The sequence below is a fragment of the Manis javanica genome, chromosome 12, assembly GCF_040802235.1.
Source record: "Manis javanica isolate MJ-LG chromosome 12, MJ_LKY, whole genome shotgun sequence".
Lineage (NCBI taxonomy): Eukaryota > Metazoa > Chordata > Mammalia > Pholidota > Manidae > Manis > Manis javanica.
The window spans coordinates 24306940-24323164 of NC_133167.1; the positions used below are offsets into that span (position 1 = coordinate 24306940).

Genomic DNA, 16225 nt, shown 5'->3' on the forward strand with positions numbered 1-16225 from the left:
ACTGATATGAGTAGCAAATAGCAGAGTGAGAGTAAAGGTATGTGGCTCCTCAAGCTAGCTCATAAAAGATACTGCAGTTTCTGCTTGCTCTCTGAGATCACCTGCTCTGGGGGGAGTCAGTTGTTACTTTGGGAAGACACTCAGCAGCCATACAGACAGATGCACATTGCGAGGGACAGAACCCTCCTGTCCATATTCAGCCCCTACAAGCCAGCCACATGATGGGCCACCTTGGAAGTGCACCCCTGCCCCAACCACATCTTCAGATGACTGCAGCCCCAGCGGACATCTGGGTTACAGCCTCACGAGCCTCTAAGCCAGACCCACTCATTTAAGCTGGTCCGGATCCATAGAAACAGTGTGACATAATAAATATTAATTGCTGTTTTAAGCTGTTAAATTTTGAGATGATCTGGTATGCAGGAAAAGATAACTAATACAGGGTTGGAAAGAGGACATACGAGCACCTCCCCTTCTTCCTTTCTCCAAAACTGTAATAAATGCTGCTCTTCACTTTTTTAATTTAAAGAATTATAAATCTCCCAAACAGAAAAACCATCTAAGACACTAGCCTTGGGGAAATCCTAGTATAGTGAAAAGAAAAATATATCATCCAAAATGATACTGTTTGTTCACTTACTCAACAAATACTTATTAGTTATGCTCTTTGTCAGAGACTGTGTTGTTAGATAACTACCACAGTAAACAAGTTAGCCATGAATGCTGTCTCATGGAATTTATACTATAATGAGCAACATGGGCAATAATCAAGTAAATAAATAATTCAAATTCTTATATATGCCATGAGTTTATCAAATGAAGTATTGCAATGTGGAATGGGGGCAGCAGAATCTAGTTTAGTTGGTGAGATAGGTCAGGCCTCTCCAAGGAGATGACATCTAGGCTCAAACTTAAAGGACAGGAAATAAACAGTCATTGAGAGAAAGGTGGGAAGAACAATCCATGCAGAGAAAATGGTGTGTCCCAAGGTCCTGAGGTACAGAGATAAAATGAATGAACTGAAGAGGCCAGAATGATAAGAAGCCAATGTGTGAGGAAGAGAGGAACTTGGGATGAAATGGGAGTTCATCCATTTTTCTTCAACATTTTTGGAAAATGACATCATTGTGAAAGGAAACACTATAAAAGTAATTCCACTCACATACAATTCCACTTTACATCCCTCCATTCCTTCACACCTAAAGAAATATTTACAATTTGAGGGAAGAAATGGGATCAAATCAAAGATCAAACTTGAGCACTGAAAGCTTGCTGGTTCCTCACTCCTCCAAGACCAAACTGAAGGTCTTCCTTCTTTGCCTGAATATCTTAGATTTCTAGACTGGTGGTATCAGTGCCTGGCACTGTAAATGTTCTCTCTACAGCTGTGATGGCAGAGTCCAGTCTTAAAGCTGGAGAAACGTACCAAAATATAAATTCATCTCTGAAAGCTAAATTTGAGGGAAAACCTAAGGCATCTTGGATCTAACAATTATTGAAGACATAAAAGGGTTTAGCTGGAAAGTTTCTGGCGCTTCTCAGGGGATTATAGGACTGCTTTAAAGTTTGAAGTTTCGTAAGCACTTGGATTTAAAATTCTGTCTCTGTGTAAGACCTTTCAGACTCTGTTTGCTGAAGAAAGAGACTGTGAAATGCAAAGTCTCCAAGTCACATTGTAACATTGCTGGCTGCCCAGGTGTTGAGGGACCTCATGCTATTTATTTAGCCATCTTGTAATGCCCTTTCCAATCCCAAATTCATTCTTGCCTTTAGAAGACTATTGCGATGGGACTTGTGAGATACACAGTCTATTTCAACAAAAAGCGATCTGATTCTTCCCTTACACATTCCAAGGAAGGGAAAAAAAAATCGCCTAGCCAGCTGCCACACAGGCTGTGGAGCACCAAAGCTACAAGAACCCTAACTGCCAAAAGGGCACCAAGCCGATTTTAATATACACAGTGCGGATGTGCCAGAAGCAGCATTTTATGAGGGGTTTCATCTGTTCATTTGAAAGACAGCGGCAGGCAGGGTCCCGTGGGGCTCGCCTCCAGGGCAGACAGTGTTTTCACTCTGTAAAGAATCCCACTTGATGAGAATCAATACGTGTGCTTGGTCTTGACTACAAATAGTTCATTACAAGCTGAGAAAAGGTCCGTGGCCACTTCATTTTGCCTTCTTCCCAGCTGCAAAGGCCCCCACTTCCTCCCTGTCTGGAAAGCTCACGATTATTCGATATAAAAAAATGCGTCAGGCAATTCAAAAGCTGGCCATCTCATGCTGACTTTTATAATCACAGAGAAACAGGTGACTCACTTATTTACTTATTTATTTAGTGCGGGAAAAGCGTGCCCTTTGTGCTGTCCCCTCCTCTCGAGCTCCTCCAAGCACAGAGACTGAGGCTGCCAGTCCCTGGAGCATGCCTGATGTGCCACCGTGTGACCTCTTGGGAGACATGGATATCTCCTGGGCCCGAATTAGAAAACCTTGACCAGGATGGGAAGGAGCAAATGCACTGTCAGCCGAGGGCTATTCCTGTCTCCCTGCAATTGGAATGGAGACGGCCCCCCTCGTGCTCCCTGAAGACCCTAAAGCCGGCTTGGAAATAGGGTCGCTCTGTCCCTTTGATTCCACCCAGTGTCATTCATCTTACTTTGGTGGGTTGTATTACTTCCTTTCCTTACTGATTTTTTTAATTAAAGTATAACATACATTTGGATGCAAAAATCTTACGTGTATAACTTGATGAATTATCACAAAGTGATCACATGGTGTAACTACTGGCCCTTCATTCTCCATCGCTAACCCCCCCTTCCAGTGATAATCACTGTCCTGTCTTCTAATGCCATCAGTTAGTGTCACTGGGTTTTGAACTTTGTATGAATGGACTCATACAGTCAATATGGTTTTTTCAATCTGAGTTCTTTAACTCAACACTATGCAAGGTCGATCCACATTATTGTATGTATCTATAGTTTATTCATTCTTAATGCTTTGTAATATATTATTTTACTTGTCAAATTACTTATATTATTATCATATTACAGATCCTTTCTACTGTTGATGGCCAGTTGTTTTCAGTTTTCTGATAGTATGAATAATGTTGCTAAGGATGTTTACTACATCTTTATGTACATACACAGACATTTTTGTAGGGCGTATGTCTACGAGTGGAATTACTGGCTTTTAAGCTGCGCACATATTTAGAATTTCTTCTTATGTTTTTGTCCTAGAAGACACTTTGTCCTTCACTCCCCAGAAAAATATCAACTTCCAAAAGCATCTGCTGCCAGTTTGTTCTTGGAGCTATACCGCTTTGATAGAATGATAGCAGGCTAACAGACAGGGCATTTGTGCTCTCAGCAGTCCTTCTCAGGAAATACCGGAGGCATTCCTGAAAAGGACTCTGACCATTTGCTGAGTGTTCCCCTGCTGCTAGCCCCCCTTCTCTTGAGGAAGCATCGATGCTGTGCCCTTCCACGGCACTGGATGGGATTTTCTGTCCCTTTCATGCTCCCCTCTTGCCACAATCACATACTATAGTATCAGACTTACACAATGAGGCAAGCTCTGAGCAATTTTAATCACTACGAATGTCCTTCCTTGAGAAACCCTACACCTCCACCTCCAAGGGGAGCAGCATGCTAACCATGTAAAGAATCACGCTGACTCCATTTCCACGTAACTCACCATCTCCTTCAGAAGACAAGATTCCTAAGCATTGGCCTCGTGTGTGGCATGACCTCTAACAAGGTAACTCTAAGAACAGAAGGAGAAAAATAATACCTGTCTCCTACTTACACAAGGATGGGATTTATTGAGTGTTAAAGAAATAATACTGGTTAAAAACTTAGTGATGAAAGGAGTGTAAATATCAGGAAAAAAAATCATTTTATTATCCATTCCTAGTCCCTTAACAAGCTTGCACTTAAAAACCTATCTATTCTTAAGAGGTAAACATTTTAAAACATTTCCAAACACTTTGGGAGTATTTCATAATCCCTAGTTGGCAGGTAATTTATTTTTAATTAGAAGTCTTTTCACTCACCCCTGTTAATCTCATGTTAAGAACAGTTAGTTTTAACTTGCATTTCCCTGATGATTAGTGATGTGGAGCATCTATTCATGTGCCTGTATGTCTTCTTTGGAAATATGTCTATTCAGGTCATCTGCCCGTTTTTTACCTGGGTTATTTGGGGGTTTTTTGGTGTTGAGTGACATGAGTTCTTTATGTAATTTGGACATTAACCCCTATCAGATATATCATTTGCAAAAGTATTCTCCCATGCAGTAGGTTGCTTTCTTTTTTCACTACATTTTTTATTAAGGAATCATTGATATACAATCTTATAAAGGTTTCACATGAGCAACATTGTGGTTACAACATTCACCCATATTAGCATATCCCCCAACACATACACCATTGCAGTCACTGTCCATCAGCATAGTAAGATGCTATAGAGTCACTACTTGTCTTCTCCATACTATAATGCCGTCTGCATGAACCCCCTACATTATGTGTGCTAATCATAGTGCCCCTTAATTGCCTTCTCCCTCCCTCCCAACACACCCTCCCCAACCCTTTCCCTTTGGTAACTGCTAGTCCCTTCTTGGAGTCTGTAAGTCTGCTGCTGTTTTGTTCCTTCAGTTTTGCTTTGTTGTTATACTCCACAAATGAGTGAAATCATTTGGTACTTATCTTTCTCCATCTGGCTTATTTCACTGAGCATAATACCCTCTAGCTCTATTCATGCTGTTGCAAATGGTAGGATTTGTTTTCTTCTTATGGCTGAATAATATTCCATTGTGTATATGTACCACATCTTCTTTATCCATTCACCTACTGATGGACACTTAGGTTGCTTAGTAGGTTGTCTTTTTGTTTTGTTGATGGTTTCCTTTGCTGTGCTATTCCACTTCACGTAATTTATCCAAAGCAAACAAAACCACTGATTAGAAAAAATATATACACTCCTATGTTTATTGCCATATCATTAACAATAGCCAAGATGTGGTAGCAACCAAAATGTCCATCAATAGATGAATGGATCAAGAAGATGTGGTACATATACAATGGAATATTATTCACCCACAAAAAGAAAGAAGTCTTATCATTTGCAACAACATTTATGGACTTAGAGGATATTATGCTGAGTAAAATAAGCCAGACAAAGAAAGACAAATACCACATGATTTCACTTACATGTGGAGTCTAAAAAAAAATGAACAAAATGGCAGTAGACTCACAGACACTGGGAAAAGCCTGGTGTTTATCATGGGAGAGGTGATAGGGGAATGAAATAGGTAAAGGGGATAAAGAGGCACAAAATCTCAATCATAATATAAATTAGTCAACAGAGTGGAAGTACAACACAGAGAATATAGTCAATAATTCTGTAATATCTCTGTTGACAGTAACTGCACTAGTTGGGGTGAGCACTTAATATTATAGATAACTGTTGAATCATGATATATACTTGAAACAAATATAATATTATATATCAACTATACTTCAATTAAAAAAAGAACAGTTGACTTGCAGGATACAAAATTAATACACAGAAATCTGTTGCATTCATACATACTAATGATGAACTAGCAGAAAAATAAATCAGGAAAACAATTCCATTCACAACTGCATCAAAAAAGAATAAAACACCTAGGAATAAACCATGAAATACCTATACCCTGAAAACTACAAGACAGTCATGAGAGAAATTAAAAAAGACACCAATAAATGGAAATACATCCTGTGCTCATGGATAGGAAGAATTAATATTGTCAAAATGGCCATCTTGCCTAAAGTAATCTACAGATTCAATGCAATCCTTATGAAAATATCAACAGCATTCTTCAACAAATTAGAATAAATAGTTCTAAAATTCATATGGAACCACAAAAGACCCTGAAAAGCCAAAGCAATCCTGAGATGGAAGAATAAAGCTGGGGGGATTATGCTCCCCAACTTCAAGCTCTAGTAACAAAGCCACAGTAATCAAAACAATTTCGTACTGACATAAGAACAGACCCATAGACTAGTGAAACAGAATAGAGAGCCCAGATATAAACCCACAGGTATATGGCCAATTAATATACAATAAAGAAGCCATGGATATACAATGGGAAAATGACAGCCTCTTCAACAACTGGTGTTGCAAAACTGGACAGCTACATGTAAGAGAATGAAACTGGATTACTGTCTAACTCCATACATGAAAGTAAACTAAAAATGTTTCAAAGACCTGTATGTAAATCATGAAACCATAAAACTCTTAGAAGAAAACACAGGCAAAAAGTTCTTGAATATAAACATGAGCAACTTTTTCCTGAGCGTATCTCCTCAGGCAAAGTAAACAAAAGCAAAAATAAACAAATGGAACTACATCAAACTAAAAAGCTTCTGTACAGCAAAGAACACCATCAGCAGAACAAAAGGGCATCCTACAGCATGGGGGAATATATTCATAAATGACATATCCGATAGGGGTTGACATCCAAAATATACAAAGAGCTCACACACCTCAACAAACAAAAAACAAATAACCCAGTTAAAAAATGGGTGGAGGATCTGAACAGACACTTCCCCAAGGAAGAATTTCAGATGGCCAACAGGCACATGAAATGATGCTTCACACTGCTAATAATCAGGGAAATGCAAATTAAACTAAAATGAGGCATCATCTTACACTAGTTAAGATGGCTAACATCCAAAAGACGAGGAACAGCAAATGCTGGTGAGGATGCAGAGAAAGGGGAACCCTCCTACACTATTGGTAGAAACGTAAATTAGTTCAGCCATTGTGGAAAGCAATATGGAGTTTCCTCAAAAAACTAGAAATAGAAATACCATTTGACCCAGGAATTCCACTCTAGGAATTTACCCAAAGGAAACAAGATCCCTGATTCAAAAAGACATAGACCCCTATGTTTATTGCAGCACTATTTACAATAGCTAGGACATTGAAACAACTTAAGTGTCCATCAGTAGATGAATGGATAAAGAAGATGTGGTACATATACACAATGGAATATTATTCAGCCATAAGAAGAAAACAAATCCTACCATTTGCAACAACATGAATGGAGCGAAAGGGTATTATGCTCAGTGAAATAAGCCAGATGGAGAAAGACAAGTACCAAATGATTTCACTCATTTGTGGAGTATAACAACAAAGCAAAACTGAAGAAACAAAACAGCAGCAGACTTACAGACTCCAAGAAGGGACTAGCAGTTACCAAAGGGAAAGGGTTGGGGAGGGTGTGTTGGGAGGGAGGGAGAAAGCAATTAAGGGGCACTATGATTAGCACACATAATGTAGGGGCTTCATGCAGACGGCATTATAGTATGGAGAAGACAAGTAATGACTCTATAGCATCTTACTATGCTGATGGACAGTGACTGCAATGGTGTATGTGTTGGGGGATATGCTAATATGGGTGAATGTTGTAACCACAATGTTGCTCATGTGAAACCTTTATAAGATTGTATATCAACGATACCTTAATAAAAAAAAGAACAGCTGATGACTATCCTCTTGTGACATTTTACGTAATTAAAATTGCTTTTAAGCCACCATTTCTCCTTCCTTGGACTAAATAATGCTAAACTCCTGCTCTTTTTAAAATAGATTGTAGTAACCAATTCTCTGCTTTTTGCTATCCAGCTCATCCAGGTATCCAAGTTCTTCCTAGAGCTCCAAATTGTCTTGGATCACTTAACTATAATTGGCCAACTCTAAAATCCAAAACATTCTTGCATTTATTTGTTCATTCATTCATCAAACAAATATTTGTTTGGAGCTTACTATGAGCTGGGAGCTTGAGATTCAGTGTAGGACAGTCAAATGAGTCCCTGAATCTCATGGAGCTCACTTCCTAAATATATTAGAAAACAAAATAAAACTGTGAAACTTACAAAGGCTATGAAAAAAATAAAACTAAACCAAGTGCTGGCCCAAAAAATGACCACGGTAGGGGCTACTTAAGAAAGCCTGTTTGGGAAAGGTCTTTCTAAAGAGGTTACATTTGGACTACCATCTAAATGATCTTAGGAAGCAGTCAAGCAAGGCGTGTTGGAAAGTGTTATAGGCAAAGGGTACAGCAATGACAGGCCCTGAGCAGGGAAGGTCGGTGTGACTGCAACATGATCTGCTAAGGGAAGAGAGCAGCGAAGAGACTGGAAAGGCATCTGAGAACCAGATCCAATCCAGACTTACTGCCTATCATTAGCAGTTCATCTCGCAAGTTCCATAGGTGATGAGTCCAATAATAATCATATATATAAGTTTCTTCCTTGGTGATAAAAGCCAGAAGTATGATCCTATCACTGTTAGGTGCTCTCTTCTGCTTGATGGTGCACAGTACTCTCAAGGTCTCCACCATCAGCACCAATAGCTTCCTAGTAGCTCCTCTCCAGCTTAAAGCCCTTCTTCTTATGAAGCATAACGTCAAATGGATCATTTTTTACAAGCCAAGATTTAATTCTGTCATCACTGAAAAGTTGAGGCACAGCTCACATAGATTTTCACATATAATTACTCTACCCTTAGCCACTAGGGAGCAATAGTTAAGAACTTAAGCTTTAGATTGCATCAAAATCAGGTTATCTTTCTGTTTTTGACATTTACTGTGACTAACACATTAATTTACCTTTCTGAGATTTTTTATCTATAAAGTGGAAATTATATTCCTACCTCAGAGTTGTTGTAAGGATTAATGGAGATAATACATATTAACCCTCAATAGGCGGCCATTAGCATAATGACCTCAATAGCATAATGATGATTCTGCTCAAAAAGCAAAAGACACAGAATTTTGAGTAAAAAGGGATGTTGGATCCTACCTCACCCATTTCTCTCATTTCCTATTTAAGCCTCTCTAAAGCTAAAATTTGTCAATAGTCACAGAGTTCGTTAGTAGTAAACCATATTTCCCTAGTCAACATTCTAATAGAGGAACAATTCAACCATTCACCACTTGTTTTCGCTTTGGGATTGGACTTTATGAACTATACAATCATTATCTGAGTAAGTCACAAATGCAGTCTGATTCCTGATGGGGAAAATTGTGTTTGGATTAATGTGTGGTTTAATAAATACTACTGATTAAGGCTTAAGAGATTCAGAATCATGAACTCTATTTTTTATTCAATTTATTAAATAGAAAAAAGTCAGTAAGAAGATGTGACTTCTATAGAGATCTCATCCACCAAATGTGGATTGTAATTTATAGAAAAAAGTCAAACAAGGAAATAAATTACATATAATAGATAATGAAGAGCATCGGTAATCAAATTATTGAGCATAATGCGTATGTCAACAAAGGATTAAAATCTAGAGAAGTAGCTGTTGTAACATGGAATTATGGGAAGCCCACTTACTTCAAATGCCTTTCACCTTGTTACCACCCGGACACAAACTGAGCTACAGAAGTATATGGGAAAAAAATCCTGAGCCTTCAGTGAAAGTTTAACAAGTGGGCTTTTATATGAACTCTCTTTATTGTACTTACACCTAATCCTTATTGTTACCTTTTTTAATTATTTAATTATTTATTTATTTGTTATATAAGAAACATGAATCACAAAAGAAAAATAAGAAATACAGATAAGCAAAAGGAAATTTATTCATAATTTTATGACTCAGATATAACTATTACTAACATCTTGCCATTTATGCACACACACACACACACACACACACACACAAACACACACATACACTAATGCTTCATCCATCCAAGTTAATTTGTATTTTACCTAAAGAAATATACCAGAGAAAATTGATACACATTTTTAAACTTAACATAATACTTCATTGTACAAAAAAAATGATTATCACAAACTTAAAAATGATTATCACATAGTACTTCATTATACAAAAAAAGATTATCACAAATGATTATAGTGAAAAAATGATTATCACATTTCATCTGATGAACTTCAAATGTTCACAATTTTTGTTTACTACATGATTAACCAACAACCACTTTTCCTCAGGAATATACGACAACAATTTCCATTCTAATTCAACAAGACTTTATTAAACACCTTTAATGATCCCAATATTTGAGGAAACACAAAAGAAGTGTCTATGCTTTTGAGAAACTAAAGCAACACACACACAAAACTCAATTACGTGGGCAAAATGATTGGTAGGAGGCAAGAAGTATAGACTGAATTTCTGGGGATGACCTGGGGAAGTCAAGGTCCTTCTTTTTCAAAGTCTTTACTGTGTAGTAGGAATAATACTACCTGACTTCTTTCCCCACAGGAGGAAAAATAAGACCCTCTATGCACATTGCATTCTCAAGATTTTTTGTTTGCTAACACCTATTTTCTATTCCAGTCTGCTTGACAGATGGGGAGATTCCTAACTTATTTTGCAGGTACAGACCTAGCCAAGAAGGTAAATTTTTACATTTTAACTGCTTTTTTTAAAATTTTTTCAGGAAGGACAGTTCATGGAGCCACTTTCAATCTACTTTGTAATTTGACTCTCATTGAATTTTTCAAATTAGCTTTAATATCTGTATTATGTAAGTATTGGTTTTATTGTATGTGGTGACCCCTATTAAGGTGGCCTGGGCTCTGCTGTTCCCTCTGCCTGGACTCCTCATCCCCCCTCTGTCACCTATTACTTCCTCTCCTCCTGTCCTCCACCCAAGTACCCTTTCCTTAGGGAGGACTTCACTGATACCATAAATTTTGCAACTCCATGTTCTCACAGCCACATTTATATCTTCTTTCAAGCACTCATCTCACAAGTTGTTACATATTCAGGTGTTGCTTTACCTGTTTCCCTCTCTCAGCAGACAGTGAGCTCAAGTTTTTGCTGACAGCTGTGTGTGCAGTGCCCAGTACAGTGCATAAAACATACTAAATGTTTAATAAATATTTGTTAAATAAAGTTCCCTGAGATAAGAGATGCTATCTTTTATTTAACCTAACTTGTTTTCATTCCTGATATTTACTCAGAGCTCTAAGCAAGATAGGTGTAGTGTGTACTATACACATGGTATTCAATAAGTGAATATTAGGGAACTCCACTATACATTTGCATGAATATAATTTTTTCAAGAATTGCAAGGAATATCTTTTTTACCCATTCCACGTCTAAGGTGAGTAATCCTTCTTTAACAAAAGCAGCTTATTCTAAACCTAGCTCAGTCAATCATGGTGAAATATACAGTAGGTTCCGCATACTGCATCATCACCAGAATAAAAGCATAAAGTAAATGCATACTCTTTGTCCATGGCTTATGGAAAGATCTGACTTTTGAGTGTAGCAACGATTTATCCTATACCTGAGAAACAGGAGTACCAAGTTCGCTCAGAACTCTGGTATTAAAAGAGGCATCCAAAAGCTCTATTGAAAGTTGTTGCCATTCATTTGCTTGCTAGTTGATGCACTTAAACTTTTTATTTAAATTGGCTTTTTAAAAATCGTCTTGCTTTTCCTTGTGGTTTCAAATAAAACCCACTTAATTCATACAATTACATGTAATTATTTAGAATTATCTATTCATCATAAATGTTGAGCTTCTAATATGTGTGAGCCACAACACTTCGTAATGTCACAATTAAAGAAATGCAGCTGAAACAGGAGTTTCTACATTTTATTCACTTCTCTGTCTCTAAAAACATTAAAAAAGTCCAAGAACTTAGTCCATTACACTCTTATTACAATTTCACTAATACTTCAAAATTCCTGTCTCTCCCTTCCTCCCTTTTAGCCCTGGAGCCCGCTTCCTTGGCCTGCCATCCTGCTCCGCAGCCTGACCCTTCCCTCCAGCCAACCCCCAAACACTCTCACCTTCCTTCCTACGTAGCCCCTGAGGAAAGTGGTTCATTGTTTTAATAGCTTTCCTCACAGGAACTGCTCAGAAAAAATTTCTTCAGAGGACAAATGGTGAAAGGGGAAAGCTATGAATCCATACATATTAGTATTTTTCACATCAGAATTATAAGCATTCAAAACTCATCTCTTTGATAAACAGCAAGAAGCTCTTAACATAATCTAATTCCCTGAGGCTATACTTCGTTCCTGAATGAAGGGGTGTGTGTGTGTGTGTGTGTGTGCGTGCACGCGTGCGTGCGTGTGTGTGTGTGCGTGTTCAGGGCATATATCTCAGAGGTCCACAGATAGGGCACAACTGGAAAAGAATGGAGAGGAAGGGACAGTGCCATCAAAGGAAGAACACGGCAGTGAGTGAGATAGTGCAAGTGAGTCCCAAAGCTCCTCTTTCCATATCCCAAGCCTCTTACCACTATCACTTTCCACTGCTACACACATAGCCATGGACACTTCGGGATGCCCAGTGACATCATCTTTCAATTTGTGTCATAACAAACTCATGTTATCATGCTTTGTTGTTCTAAGGGATAACGGAAGGTAGTCTTCCTAATTTTTCTCTACTGTGCTTCCATCCACACTAGGTTTGTGTCTTTCTGAAGTTCCCATAACTCCTTGCTGAATGGTAACCAACCCATCCATGTATTCCTATGTGACAGATACTTTAGTAGATTTTTGTGAGTGTATTTATAGATGGTCTCATACTATGCATGAATTTCACATCTTGTTATTTTCATGTCTTAAATATCTTCCCATATCAGTATATATTGACCTGTCTCATTATCCCATAGAATTACAAAGAAAAACACATACACCATGTCACTTTAGCCACCTTTTACTGATGGGCATTTATGTGGTGATCTTTTTTCCTCTTGGAAACAATGCTGTAGTAACATCCTTGTACAGACCCCTGGTTCACAGGTATGAGAGTTTCTCTGTGGTTAGTGTTTCTCAAGTCTGGTTTCACATTAGAATCATCTGGGAAACCTTTAAAAATACTGCTTCCCATGCTCCCCACACCCTTCCTCCACTAGACAGTTAAATCAGAATCTCTGGGAGTGGAGCCCAGGCATGGGTATTTAATGAAATCTCACCAGTAATTTTCACATGCAACCAGGGTGGAGAATTACTACTAATTATGGAGAATTGGAATTTCTGAATTAAAGGGCATATACATTTTATACTTTCAACTCCTTTCGTAAACAGTTAAGTTCTACACAATTGCAAAGTGTGTAATATCATTACTTCTGTTCTAAGTAAGCTTCTCAGGAAATCACATAGTACAAACTATGTACTGGGAAACCAGTACAAACTCAGTACAGATGAAGCTGAAATGGCAGCTCTACAGAGATGTTCATATAAAGCATAATTATTTTCATGACACTTGTTTATTTTGTATTACTTATAACAATTTGCAATCATTTCTCTTAGTTGATTATTGTCTTGTACAGCACCTGATTTCCAACACTGCTCTAAGAGAATATGAACCAGATACATCTTGTTCACCTAGTAATCCTAAAAATGCCCATTACAACAGGGCCTAGCATCCAGGTAGTCAGTATGTGTGGAATAAATCAATCCTTGTGTTTGCCTGGTCTGTGGTTAAGCATGTTAGGACCAGGAAAATGAAGGGGAAATACTGGTGGCTCTCATTTCCCAGGCCCAACATCTCCAAACAAAACAAACGTTTTATCTTAGCCAAAAAGAACCTAAAAATCTATGCTATGAAGAAACAGATTAATATGTGGCAGATCTTGACCAGGTGGTTAAAAAAATACACACTCACACAAGAGAATTAGAAGGTAGAATGCAATGAGCCATCTTTAGTAATGGATTTATCCCTTCTCTGACATTGCCCTGCACTTTGGTAAGCATCTAAAAAACTTAGACAGAGAATGGTACAGTTAAGCATAAGGAACACTTGGAAGGTCTGGGCACAGAGCATATCAGCTGTCCCTGAGAACATGATTCCTCAGCTGCTGTCCTTCCTTCTCCTTACAAGTAAGTCTTGTTACATAGTCCTATAAAAAGGAGAGGCCCAGGGAGTTATTTCACTTGGATTCTGAGTATCCTATTAAGTTACTCAGGTCTTAGTTGCAGAAAGCCTCTAAAGTCTTCTTCTCACATGTAATTTCTGTATATAAGTAATAGTGACCAGCTGAGATATACATTGTGTGCCTAGGACTAAACATTTCAAATAAGACTTCAGTGTTATAAAATCTGTACATGTTTAAGATTTTCTTTCTGTAATTCACTTGTACAAAGCCCAAAGAATACTAAGAATGAGATCTTACACACCTTTTCTTTGAAGTTTCAGAGTGAATTACTTTTACTTTTTTTAGTTCTTGGGGCGTTTCAAATAACTTTTTTTATTTTAGAATAGTTTCAGATTTACAGAAAGTTTGAAGGGAGTTCCCATGCACTCCATAACCAATTTTCTCTACTGTTAATATCTTATTTTAGTATGATACACTAGTCGCAACTAACAGACCAAGATTGATATGCTATTATTAGCTAAAGTTCCTGCTTTATTCAGATTTCCTTAGTTGCTACCTAATGTTCCTTTTTTATTTCTGGATTCCATCTAAGACAACACGTTACATTTACTCATCAGGGTTCATCAGGCAACTGTAGGTTCTGACAGTTAATCAATTTTTTTTATAATCTCAACAATTTTTTAAGTGCTCGTCTGGAATTTTTTAGAATGCCCCTCAATGTGTGTTAGATTGGTGTTTTTCTCATGATTAAACTAAGTTATGGGTTTGAGGGAGGAGTCTGACAAATACTACCTCAACAGGCCAAGGTTAATGGTCACAGTAACGTCAGGTTGATGCCATGTGCCCTTGCTATGATATGAATGGCACTGTATACTTGTGATTTCTATTTTTCAAGCAGAAAATTCTATACCAACATATTTTTCTCTATGAATTCAAAATGTGTGATATATTTTTGGTAATGTGAAGGGATTTAGATAAATAGTGAGATCAAGCCATTTCTCCCTTACTATGAAATAAAGTGTTCCTATATCAAATTTTTGCTTAGAACACATACAGCTCTTCTACTTGCAAGCCTGTCATAGATTTTAAAGGATTTCTGCACATGCCCCTACATATTAAAATAGGCTCTGAATTAAAGGAAGAGCATATCCATCACTCAGTAATTGCAGAAAACCCTATCCTTTGATAATTTAAAGGAAAACAAACTGGTGGACAAATCTCTGCTTTTTTGCAAAAATAGTGTTTCTGATATAAAACATAACATGATTTTTTGAATTCTACTTACTTAAATTTGTGACAGTCAATATACTTAGTAAAATATGTTCGGGTTCTCATGACTGTCTTGTATGTAAGAAATGAGTATCAGCAGCTTATCTAGGTGATGACTGAGACCTTGATGTGGGGCAGCAATGGAGAAGGAGCTGATACAAGGCTCCTCCTGAACCTATGTGGATAATATAACCCAGTAGATCAGGCCAGCACATGAGATGAGGAGACTGATGAACTGTAGGTCAATTATGACTTAAGTGAATTATTGCTAATACAAGAGACTTAATCTCTCAGCCATAATACACAGAGAGGAACAGTAACTTTCCTCAAGCTGGGAGATGCTTTTATATCAGACCAAAAGAAAATAGGTAATAAATCTGTATCTCTAAGCACAACTACATTTAACAATTAGAATATATCATGTTTATATTTATACATATAGATTAATATATGTACATATACATAGATATGTGCATATATTATATATATGTGTGTGTGTGTGTGTGTATATATATATATATATATATATATATATATATATATATATATATATATATATACTGTTACATAAGTAATTATAAATACACTTTTTTAAAATGCCGAACAAACAACTGGGGTTGGTTTTCTGTGACTCTTTTTTCCTAATTAATAACTACTTATTAATTAAATATCTCACAAGTTAAATGAACAGGACTGAGGATGGTACATTGATTAATCTCATGTTTCTTAAGATGAGAGTCTAGACTTGTAGACCGAGGAAGCCAAAGACAGAAAAGGAAAACTCTCCAGTTACTCAACAAAATTTACACAATATTGATAACCAAAGTCCTTTTCTCTTCATCTCCCTTGCTACTTAGGTAAATTTTAAAATATATCTTATCTCCCTAGTATGGATAAAAATAGGTGACAAATAATTAGTTTGTATGCTAGTTAGGTATTAAAATGGATTAAGTATCTACATTGACTGAAAGTTACTTTCTATTAGAAAAGTTGCTTGGCAAGAAGGTAAATCTTGCTGTCATTTCCACCCCATTTGATATTTTTCATTATAGAAAGAAAATTAAAGTCGTTTTGAAATATTTTCCTTTAGAATACAGTTTATTATAA

General features: G+C 37.2%; 1 long non-coding RNA gene across 1 annotated transcript in view; it reads right to left on the reverse strand.

Annotated features, from left to right (window-relative positions):
- Nucleotides 1-16225, reverse strand: part of LOC118966985 (uncharacterized) — a 92896-nt gene that overhangs the window by 64915 nt on the left and 11756 nt on the right. The gene's annotated exons all lie outside the window — the stretch shown is intronic.